Here is a 9696-nt window from a genome sequence, read left to right on the forward strand (position 1 = left end):
TGGGAGGAGTTCTTGGAACAGCTGAGGGTACAGTATTGTTCAGAGATAGATCTGATTGATCTGAACAATGAGTTCCAAAACTTGAAGAAAGGGAAGATGAGCATAGATGACTATGCTACTGCATTTACTGAGAAGATGAAGTTGTTTCCGTACCTAGTGCCAACGGAACTCTCCAAGATTGAGAGGTTTGCTAACGGACTGCCTGCTGACTTTGGTCCGACAGTCAAGATCGCAACCACTCTGAAAACGGCTGTTCGTGCAGCTAAGAATGTGGAGGCCCAGCAGAAGGAAAGAGGCCTGGAAAGAATAGATGTTAGAGAAAAGAGGAAGTTCGATGGAACTTCAGGGTCCAACAAGAAAAACAAGTTCTCGAAGTCTGGTTCGAGGGGAGGAGGAGGTGAAGCGAAATGGTGCGACAAATGTAAGAAGAAGCATCATGGAAGATGTGAGGTGGCGAACACATGCTACAAGTGTGGAAAGCCAGGGCACTATGCCAATGAGTGTAACCTCACGAAGAAAGTTTGCTATGGTTGTGGTGAGGAGGGTCATATGTCGAGGGACTGCCCGAAGAAGAAGGAGGCAGCTAGACCCAACATTCCGCCAAAGCCAAAGGCGAGAGCATTCCAGATGACACTGGAAGCTGCTAAAGATGAAGCTGATGTCGCTTCAGGTACCTTTCTCGTTAACGAATTGCCTGCCCAAATTTTATTTGATTCTGGAGCCAACTACTCCTTTTATATCGCATGAATTTGGTAGAAAGCTAGCTTTGCCTGTTGTTAGACTAGATAATGCTTTATTAGTCGAAGTTGCTAGTGGCAAGTTTGTACCTGTTAGCTATCGCATGAAAAACATCTTAATTGATCTGAATAGGAATAAGTTCCACGAGGAACTATTGCCTATCGAACTTAATGGTTTCGACATCGTATTGGGAATGGATTGGCTTAGCGCCAACGACGCCGAAATTTTATGCAAGAAGAAAATAGTCAAAGTAAACCCGCCTGGGAAAGATTCGTTTATGGTGTATGGAGATAAACGCAGAGTGAATTCTGGGATCATTTCATTGATGAAAGCCAGAAAATGTTTGACCAAGGGGTGTACACCGTATTTAGCATTCGTGATTGATGCTAAGATGGAAAAGAAGGTGATGCAGAATATTCCTGTGGTGTGTGATTATCCGGAAGTATTTCCCGAAGATCTTCCTGGATTACCGCCTGATCGACAAGTGGAATTCCGTATTGACTTGTTGCCAGGAACAACGCCAATTGCAAAAGCACCTTATCGATTAGCACCGACGGAGATGAAGGAGCTAATGATGCAACTTCAGGAGTTATTGGACAACGGTTTCATTAGACCTAGTTCATCACCCTGGGGAGCTCCGGTGTTATTTGTAAAGAAGAAAGATGGAAGTATGAGAATGTGCATCGATTACAGAGAGCTGAACAAGGCAACAATAAAGAATAGATATCCGTTGCCGAGGATTGATGACCTGTTCGATCAATTGCAAGGTTCGAGTTATTTCTCGAAGATCGATCTTAGGTCAAGATATCATCAGCTGAAAGTAAGAGAGCAAGATATCGAGAAGACTGCATTCAGAACAAGATATGGACACTACGAGTTCTTGGTTATGTCGTTTGGACTAACCAATGCTCCAGCAGCGTTCATGGATTTGATGAATAGGGTTTGTAACCCGTTCCTTGATAAATCCGTGATAGTGTTCATAGACGACATTCTGATTTACTCGAAAAGCCAAGAGGAGCATGGCAGACACTTGCGAGAAGTGTTAGAAGTCTTGAAGAAGGAGAAGCTGTATGCAAAGTTCTCCAAATGTGATTTTTGGATTCGTGAAGTCCAATTCTTGGGTCACGTGGTCAACCAAGAAGGGATAATGGTTGATCCAGCGAAGATCGAAGCTGTGACGAAGTGGGAACAACCGAAAAGTCCCACGGAGATTCGAAGCTTTTTAGGATTAGCCGGATATTACCGAAGGTTTATCCAAGGCTTTTCTTCGATCGCTAGTCCATTGTCAGCTTTGACCCACAAAGGAGCTACTTATGCTTGGGGTGAGAAGCATAAGGAAGCATTTGAGAAGCTAAAGGGGAAGCTATGCGAGGCACCGATACTTTCTCTACCCGATGGAGTTGAAGACTTCGCTGTCTATAGCGATGCGTCTGGGGTTGGATTGGGTTGTGTTTTGACCCAAAGAGAAAAGGTGATAGCATATGCGTCTCGGCAGCTGAAAGAGCATGAAAAGAACTACCCGACTCATGATTTGGAGTTGGCAGCGGTAGTTTTCGCTCTGAAAATATGGAGGCATTACCTCTATGGCACGAAGTGCAAACTTTTCACTGATCATAAGAGTCTCCAATACCTCTTTAATCAGAAAGAATTGAATATGAGGCAACGACGCTGGCTAGAATTACTTAAAGACTACGACTGCGAGATACTTTACCACCCCGGTAAAGCTAATGTTGTTGCTGATGCTCTCAGTCGGAAAGTCAATCCTGAAAGGAAAAGGCCAAGAGCGTTGAGAATTGAAGTTGTCTCAACTATTTTGGAAAGTATAAAGAAAGCTCAGAGCGAAGCTTCCGAGAAGAATGACAGAAAGGAGGAACGTTTGGGCAAAACGTTGGTGTTCGGTGTAAACAGTCATGGACTGAAGGTGTTCCAAGATCGGATTTGGATACCTAAGACAGGAGGAGTCAGAGATCTTCTGATGGAAGAAGCTCACAAGACCATGTACTCGATTCATCCGGGTAGCAGTAAAATGTATAGGGACCTGAAACCCTACTACTGGTGGCCGACGATGAAGCTTGATGTTGCAAAGTATGTGGCCGAGTGTGTGACTTGTGCGAGAGTCAAGACACAACATCAGAAACCGTACGGGAGTTTAGAACCTTTGCCTGTGCCTATGGGCAAGTGGGAAGACATTGCTATGGATTTTGTCACTAAACTGCCCAGAACAAAGAATGGTCACGACATGATTTAGGCGGTCGTTGATCGATTCACTAAGAGTGCGCATTTCATAGCGGCCAGGGAGAAATGGTCTATGGAGAAGCTTGCGAATTCTTACGTGAAGGAAATTGTGAGGCTTCACGGTGTTCCATTGACGATTGTGTCGGATCGTGATAGCCGTTTCACCTCGAGGTTTTGGAAAAGTCTACAAGAGGAATTGGGTACCAAGTTGTGTTTAAGTACAGCTTACCATCCGCAGACTGATGGTCAGAGCGAACGAACGATACAAACACTTGAAGATATGCTGAGAGCATGTACTCTGGAATTCCTAGGTAATTGGGATGAACATTTACCGTTGGTAGAATTTTCCTATAATAATAGTTTCCACTCGAGCATTAAGATGGCACCTTACCAAGCTTTGTATGGACAGAAGTGTCGTACGCCGTCTTGTTGGCTTGAGGCTGGGGAAAAGCAGTTTATGGGACCGGAGTTGGTTCATCAAACTGCTGAAAAGTTGAAAATAATTAGGGAAAGAATGTTAGCGGCTCAGGATCGTCAAAAGAGCTATGCTGACAAGAAACGGAGACCGATAACTTTTGAGGTTGGGGATTCGGTTTTACTTAAAGTCTCGCCGTGGAAGGGACTTATAAGATTTGGTAAAAGGGGAAAGTTGAGTCCAAGGTTTATTGGACCGTTTAAAGTTCTTCAGAGGATAGGGAACCAAGCTTACAAGCTCGAATTACCCGAAGAACTGAATGGAATTCATAACACTTTTCATGTGTGTTATTTGAGGAAGTTCACGGGAGAAGTTCCCGATATAATTCCAATTTCTGAATTGAGGATTGATGAGAACAAAAGGTTGGTTGAAGAACCAGAGGCAATCGTTGACCGAAAGACTAAGAAATTGCGACGTAAAATGGTTGAGTTAGTGCTTGTCCGATGGAAACACATGAATGGGCCGAATCTCACCTGGGAGACGGAGAGTGACATGATGGGTCGCTATCCGCATTTGTTTGTTGATGTGTGATTCCGGGGACGGAATCATTCTAAGGTGGAGAGAATTGTAACGCCTGTGTTTCCGGGCTTGCCATATTTAGCAATATAATAGTCTAGGTTAACCTTTGTAACCCGTTTTGAAATAATAAGAATGTATTATTTGAGTATTATGTGTTTTGTGCTTAATTGCTTAATTATGTGGTCTGATTAATTAAGAATTAAAATAAGCGTCAAAGTTTAAGTGTAAAATAAACTTAATATCTTTGGTTAATGTTGTAGTAGTCGAAACGAGGTTTCCGAATATATATAGAACGCCCAAATCTGACTTCGTATGAGGAAGTTATGATTTATCGAAGTTCCGGCTTAGCGGTATACAGCCTGTTATACTCGATTTGAGATCGAGCGGTTTTTAGCCGAAGCAATCTAAATGAGAATCGAAGATCTCATTGTTGGTATCGAAACGAGAAAAAGTTAGGCGAGAACGGACGAAAAACGAAGAAGTTATGAATTTATAACGAAAGTTTCTGTCCCGGCCTATTAAAAATAATTAATAAAAATAAATTCAAAATTAGCCGACGGAGTCTAAACGAAAGTCGTAGAGCGTAGTCTCACCTTCGCGTGGATATAAAGAACGTCGAAAACGGAGTTCGTATGAAGAAGATATGAATTTCCGAAGTTTATTAATCATTTTGTATTTATATTTAAATCAAAATTCGGAAGCATTATCCGAAGTGAGTCATCGATCTGATCCGAGGTACGCGCCGCGTACTCGAGTACGCCTCGCGTACTCCGAGGGTGTCGACATCGCATCAAGTGGCTTCGGATGACGCATGCGCTTACGAACATTGGAGCAGTACGCGCTGCGTACTGCTGTACGCCCCGCGTACTTGAGGCTTCCAGCCTCTATATAAAGGATCCGAAGGCAGCCATAATTCTTGTTCATTTTCTTCTCTTCTCTCTAGTCTTTTGCATCGTTTTTCGTGCCGAAGCTACCCCGAAGTCCCGGTATCATACTCTAGCCCCGAGGCAAGTCTCGAGATCCCGAAGATCCCGAGAAGCGCGGTTCCCGAGTCGAAGCTCTGCCCACGAGACGTTCGATTTTCGAGGAGATCTTCCAGATCTGCTGAGGAATACTACTTCTATAAGCCGTAGTGTTGTCGGATCATCTTCTGATCAAGTGAGTGTATACTACCTTTCATAAACACGATAATAATACAAGTATGGTTTGAGTGTATTAAGTATATTGTTGTTTATATGTGTGAGTGTGTAGTTATTTCTTCTAATACAATAATACGAAGTATTTTATATAAAAATACGTGCTATGTGTATATATTTGGTTGTGATATGTGTGAATGAGTATTCACTCTCTTCTATCTTACAGATCTGCTTATTTCTTTATGAGATATGTGTTATGTGTGTGTGTGCCTCGTCTGTTATGTGATATATGTGTTGATTCAAGCATGCTATACAGGTTTTCTTTAAACTATGTATACAAATGTATATTTTTATCTACTAATATGTTAGGTAGAACATGGGTAGATAGTTGGTGTGTAATAAACAGATGAGAGGCCTCGATGTTGTTGTTGTTGTTGATCTAGTTATTCAGCGGAGTATGGATAACGACCACGGACTCTTTCTAGACAGTCCAGTGGAACGCTAGCAGGTTCATAACCTGTTGGTGTTGTGAACGATGTGTTCACCGGTGTACTCTATCCCCCTCATGGTTGCCTTTAGGATATCTATTGTTGAGGAAACCCCTTCGCAGTGATGTCCGTCCCGATGAAAATCCTAGATTAGGTCCCTTGAGATAGTTGTTTTAGGGACGTAAAGTGAGGATAACGGGAATGGGTAATCGGGATAGTGATTGGTTGGTGAAATTAAATATAACTTGTTTATTGTGGGTTGAAAACCCTATATGCTCACCAGGCTCCCAAGCCTGACCCACTCAGTTTTATTTGTATTACAGGAAGTGGCACAAGGGCGTAAGATGGATGGATCATCTTGTTGTTTTGTTTGCAAGTCTGTATATGTATATATTTGTTGAATGACTTGTAATGTTTATCGTTTATGCTTTATGGTCTGTATCGGAACATGACATCCCGAGTTTTGATTATATAATGAAATGCATCTCTTGATGAAATGCTTTGATAAATATTATTTTATCATGTTTTGTTTTGGGAACAAATTCCGCAACTCTTTCAAATCAAAAGGATTTACTCTGAAAATATTTAAAAGCATAAATGAAAACCGGTCTTTTCTGGCCGAGATTTTGGGGATGTCACATTTGGTTATGAGGGAAGCACACAACACTCGTTACTCCGTCCACCCGGGTTCAGATAAGATGTACTTGGATCTCAAAAAGCTATACTGGTGGCCGAACATGAAAGCGGAGATCGCTACCTTTGTAAGTAAGTGCTTTACTTGCGCGAAGGTCAAAGTAGAATGTCAAAAGCCATCAGGACTCCTCCAACAACCGGAAATACCCGAATGGAAGTGGGAGCGAATCACAATGGACTTTATCACCAAGCTGCCCAAGACAGTAGGTGGATTAGATACCATTTGGGTCATCATTGACAGGTTGACCAAGTCTTCCCACTTTCTACCCATCAAGGAGACGGACAAGATGGAAAAGCTTACAAGGACTTATATAAGAGAAATAGTGCGATTGCATGGCGTCCCTATATCTATTATATCAGACAGAGATAGTAGATTCACCTCTAGATTTTGGCAATCATTACAAAAGGCACTAGGGACGAGGCTGGACATGAGTACAGCCTACCATCCGCAGACTGACGGACAAAGTGAGAGGGCGATCCAAACCTTAGAAGACACGCTGCGAGCTTGTGTGATCGACTTCGGGAAATCATGGGATACACACTTGCCTCTAGTGGCGTTTTCCTACAACAATAGTTATCATACGAGCATCAAGGCAGCTCCTTTCGAAGCCCTCTACGGCCGGAAGTGCAGATCCCCTTTGTGCTGGGCCGAGGTGGGAGACACTCAGTTAGCTAAAGGACGAGTTCCTGACAGCGCCCTCACGGGTCCGGAGATCATTCGAGAGACGACCGAGAAGATTGTGCAGATACGTGAACGACTGAAAGTCGCTAGGGATCGACAGAAAAGCTACGCCGACAAACGAAGGAAACCCTTGGAATTCCAGGTCGGAGACCGAGTCCTTCTGAAGGTCTCGCCCTGGAAAGGCACGATACGCTTCGGGAAGCGTGGAAAGTTAAACCCAAGGTACATAGGGCCTTTTGAGATTCTTGCCAGAATCGGCCCTGTAGCTTACAAACTAAACTTACCCCGCGAGCTAAGTAACATACATCCTACCTTCCACGTCTCAAACTTGAAGAAATGTCTGTCTGACGAGACTCTTGTGATCCCCCTCGACGAGATCGAGATCAATGAGAGCCTCAACTTCGTGGAAGAACCTGCGGAGGTTTTGGATCGTGAAGTAAAACGGACGAAACAAAGCCGCATTCCAATTGTGAAGGTTCGGTGGAACGCCAAGCGAGGACCGGAATTCACTTGGGAGCGCGAGGATCAAATGAAACTCAAATATCCTCATCTCTTTGCTTATTAGTATTGTAGTAACGTATCTGTTTGTATTCTAAATTTCGGGACGAAATTCCCTTAACGGAGGGATGATGTGACAACCCCAAATCTATTCCCATTACAAATCCCATTTTCACTAACGGAGTGCGTCAACATACGTTATTTTATGTAATATTTGAAATCGTCAATATCCGAATATCTAATTATATGCATGTCTTAATATCATCATAAGAAATATAACTCGTACGTGTTAACCCCGTTTAACCTAATAGAGTTGTATTACTTTTTAAACCACTTCACCCGGGTAAAAAGTTTTAACCCAGTTAACTTTAAACATCGGGTAGCCGTGTATCGGGTGCGATACCCGAGACATATGAAATGGGTGTACACAACATTTGAACACTCTTTTACCACACATCTACTCTCTCTCTCTCTACTTTCTCTCTCTAGACTCGAAATCGACCCCGATCCCGCTAATTTCCGACTTCTAAACGTAAGTACTCATCCTCTATCTTAATCTAGACATACTTCATTGAATTTAGGGGCCAAAATCATAGAAATCAAGGACTAAAAAGGAGTTTACGGCCTAAGAAGCTCCTTAGGCCGTAAACCCCCAAAATCATGCCAAAAACCAAGTTTTTCCTCCTTTTAAGCTAGCATACTAATTAAGGCATATATCTAGAAGAGTTCGGACACTAAAACACAAGGATTTGATGCTTAAAAAGGAGTTTACGGCCCAAGCTTGTGCTTAGGCCGTAAACACCTCAAACACCCCCATAAATCTATGTTTAAAGCACCAAAAACTCTTCTAGGATGTTTGGTAAATTGGACTTGACACCAAGGAAGGCTTAAATGCAAAAAACAACTTCATTTGAACACAAAAAGAGGAGTTTACGGCCAAGGCTAAGCTTGGGCCGTAAACACCCATGTTTTTGTGTCAAACAAGTCCCTAAACTACTCAAGTGCATGTAAGGAATTTAACTAAGGCCATTGGAGGGGTGTTGTACCATTAAACTTCACATTTGGATACAAAATGAAGAGTTTACGGCCAAGGATGTTCTTGGGCCGTAAACTCCCCAAAAGTTGATGCCAAATTGTCCCAAAACTCATTATAGGGCCTTCTAGGATTTATCTAAGGTGTATGAGACCATGTTGTACCATTAAGACATACATCTTGAAGGACTTAATGGAGTTTACGGCCCAAGAACAAGTCTTGGCCGTAAACTCCCCAAAAATGTCACAAATTAAGGGTTTAATCCCTCCCTCTTAGTCCAAAACACATACCATTAAATTAAGGAAGTGAGATAAGGCCCTAAACATACATTTTGGAGTGCCATATGAGTTTACGGCCAAGCCTAGGGGGATTACGGCTGTAAACTCCCAAAGGAAGGCCTTTTAGGCCATAAACTCTAAGAGAGTGAGCTCATGGACCCTCCCGTAAATCATTCATGGCCTTGCACCACTCCCGGGAACCCTTTCTAGGCCATAAAACCCCGAAAACGATGCTAGAATGCCCAAATACTTTAATGAGAAGCATAAGATGATTAACTTCTTGTAAAATACATATTTCATATGACATTAGGGTCCTAAAAGGTGCTCAAGTGGTTATTTGGTACCAAACGCTCAGTCGACACTTTTACCCGATTTACCCGATTCACCCGATTTTCGCGATTTCAGGTGAGTTCATCCCCTTTAATGAACCTTTCAAATGTTTTAAATGTTTTAGGGGGGGATACAAGTTGCTTACAAATGTTTATGTAAAGTTTTACAGAATGAATTCCGCACTACGAGGATTAATCACATGTGATTCACTACCCTTAGTTCAAATCACATGTGATTTGTCCCTATGCCTTATAAACGGGTTTTTATATTTTCAAACTACCTGTAAACAGTAAGCCAGATTATAATTGTTCTTTTGGAAAAATACTATTATTAATTCAATTTACTTATGAAATGTAACCACTCTGATATATTTATATAAGTAAGACTTGGAGGACTTAGGACCGATATCTCGCCTTATTTCCTGTTCTTGTTTGATTGTAGGCTTAGGGTAGTAGTTATCTGTCCTACCGTCGTTGATTTCTTAGTTATATAACATGTATATCAGTATGGGATACGAATGTTACTGCGTTCACTTAATACTAAAGTCATTACATGTCGAGAACCATCCACACTAAGTTAACTATAACAGGT

The sequence above is a fragment of the Lactuca sativa genome, chromosome 1, assembly GCF_002870075.4.
Source record: "Lactuca sativa cultivar Salinas chromosome 1, Lsat_Salinas_v11, whole genome shotgun sequence".
NCBI lineage: Eukaryota > Viridiplantae > Streptophyta > Magnoliopsida > Asterales > Asteraceae > Lactuca > Lactuca sativa.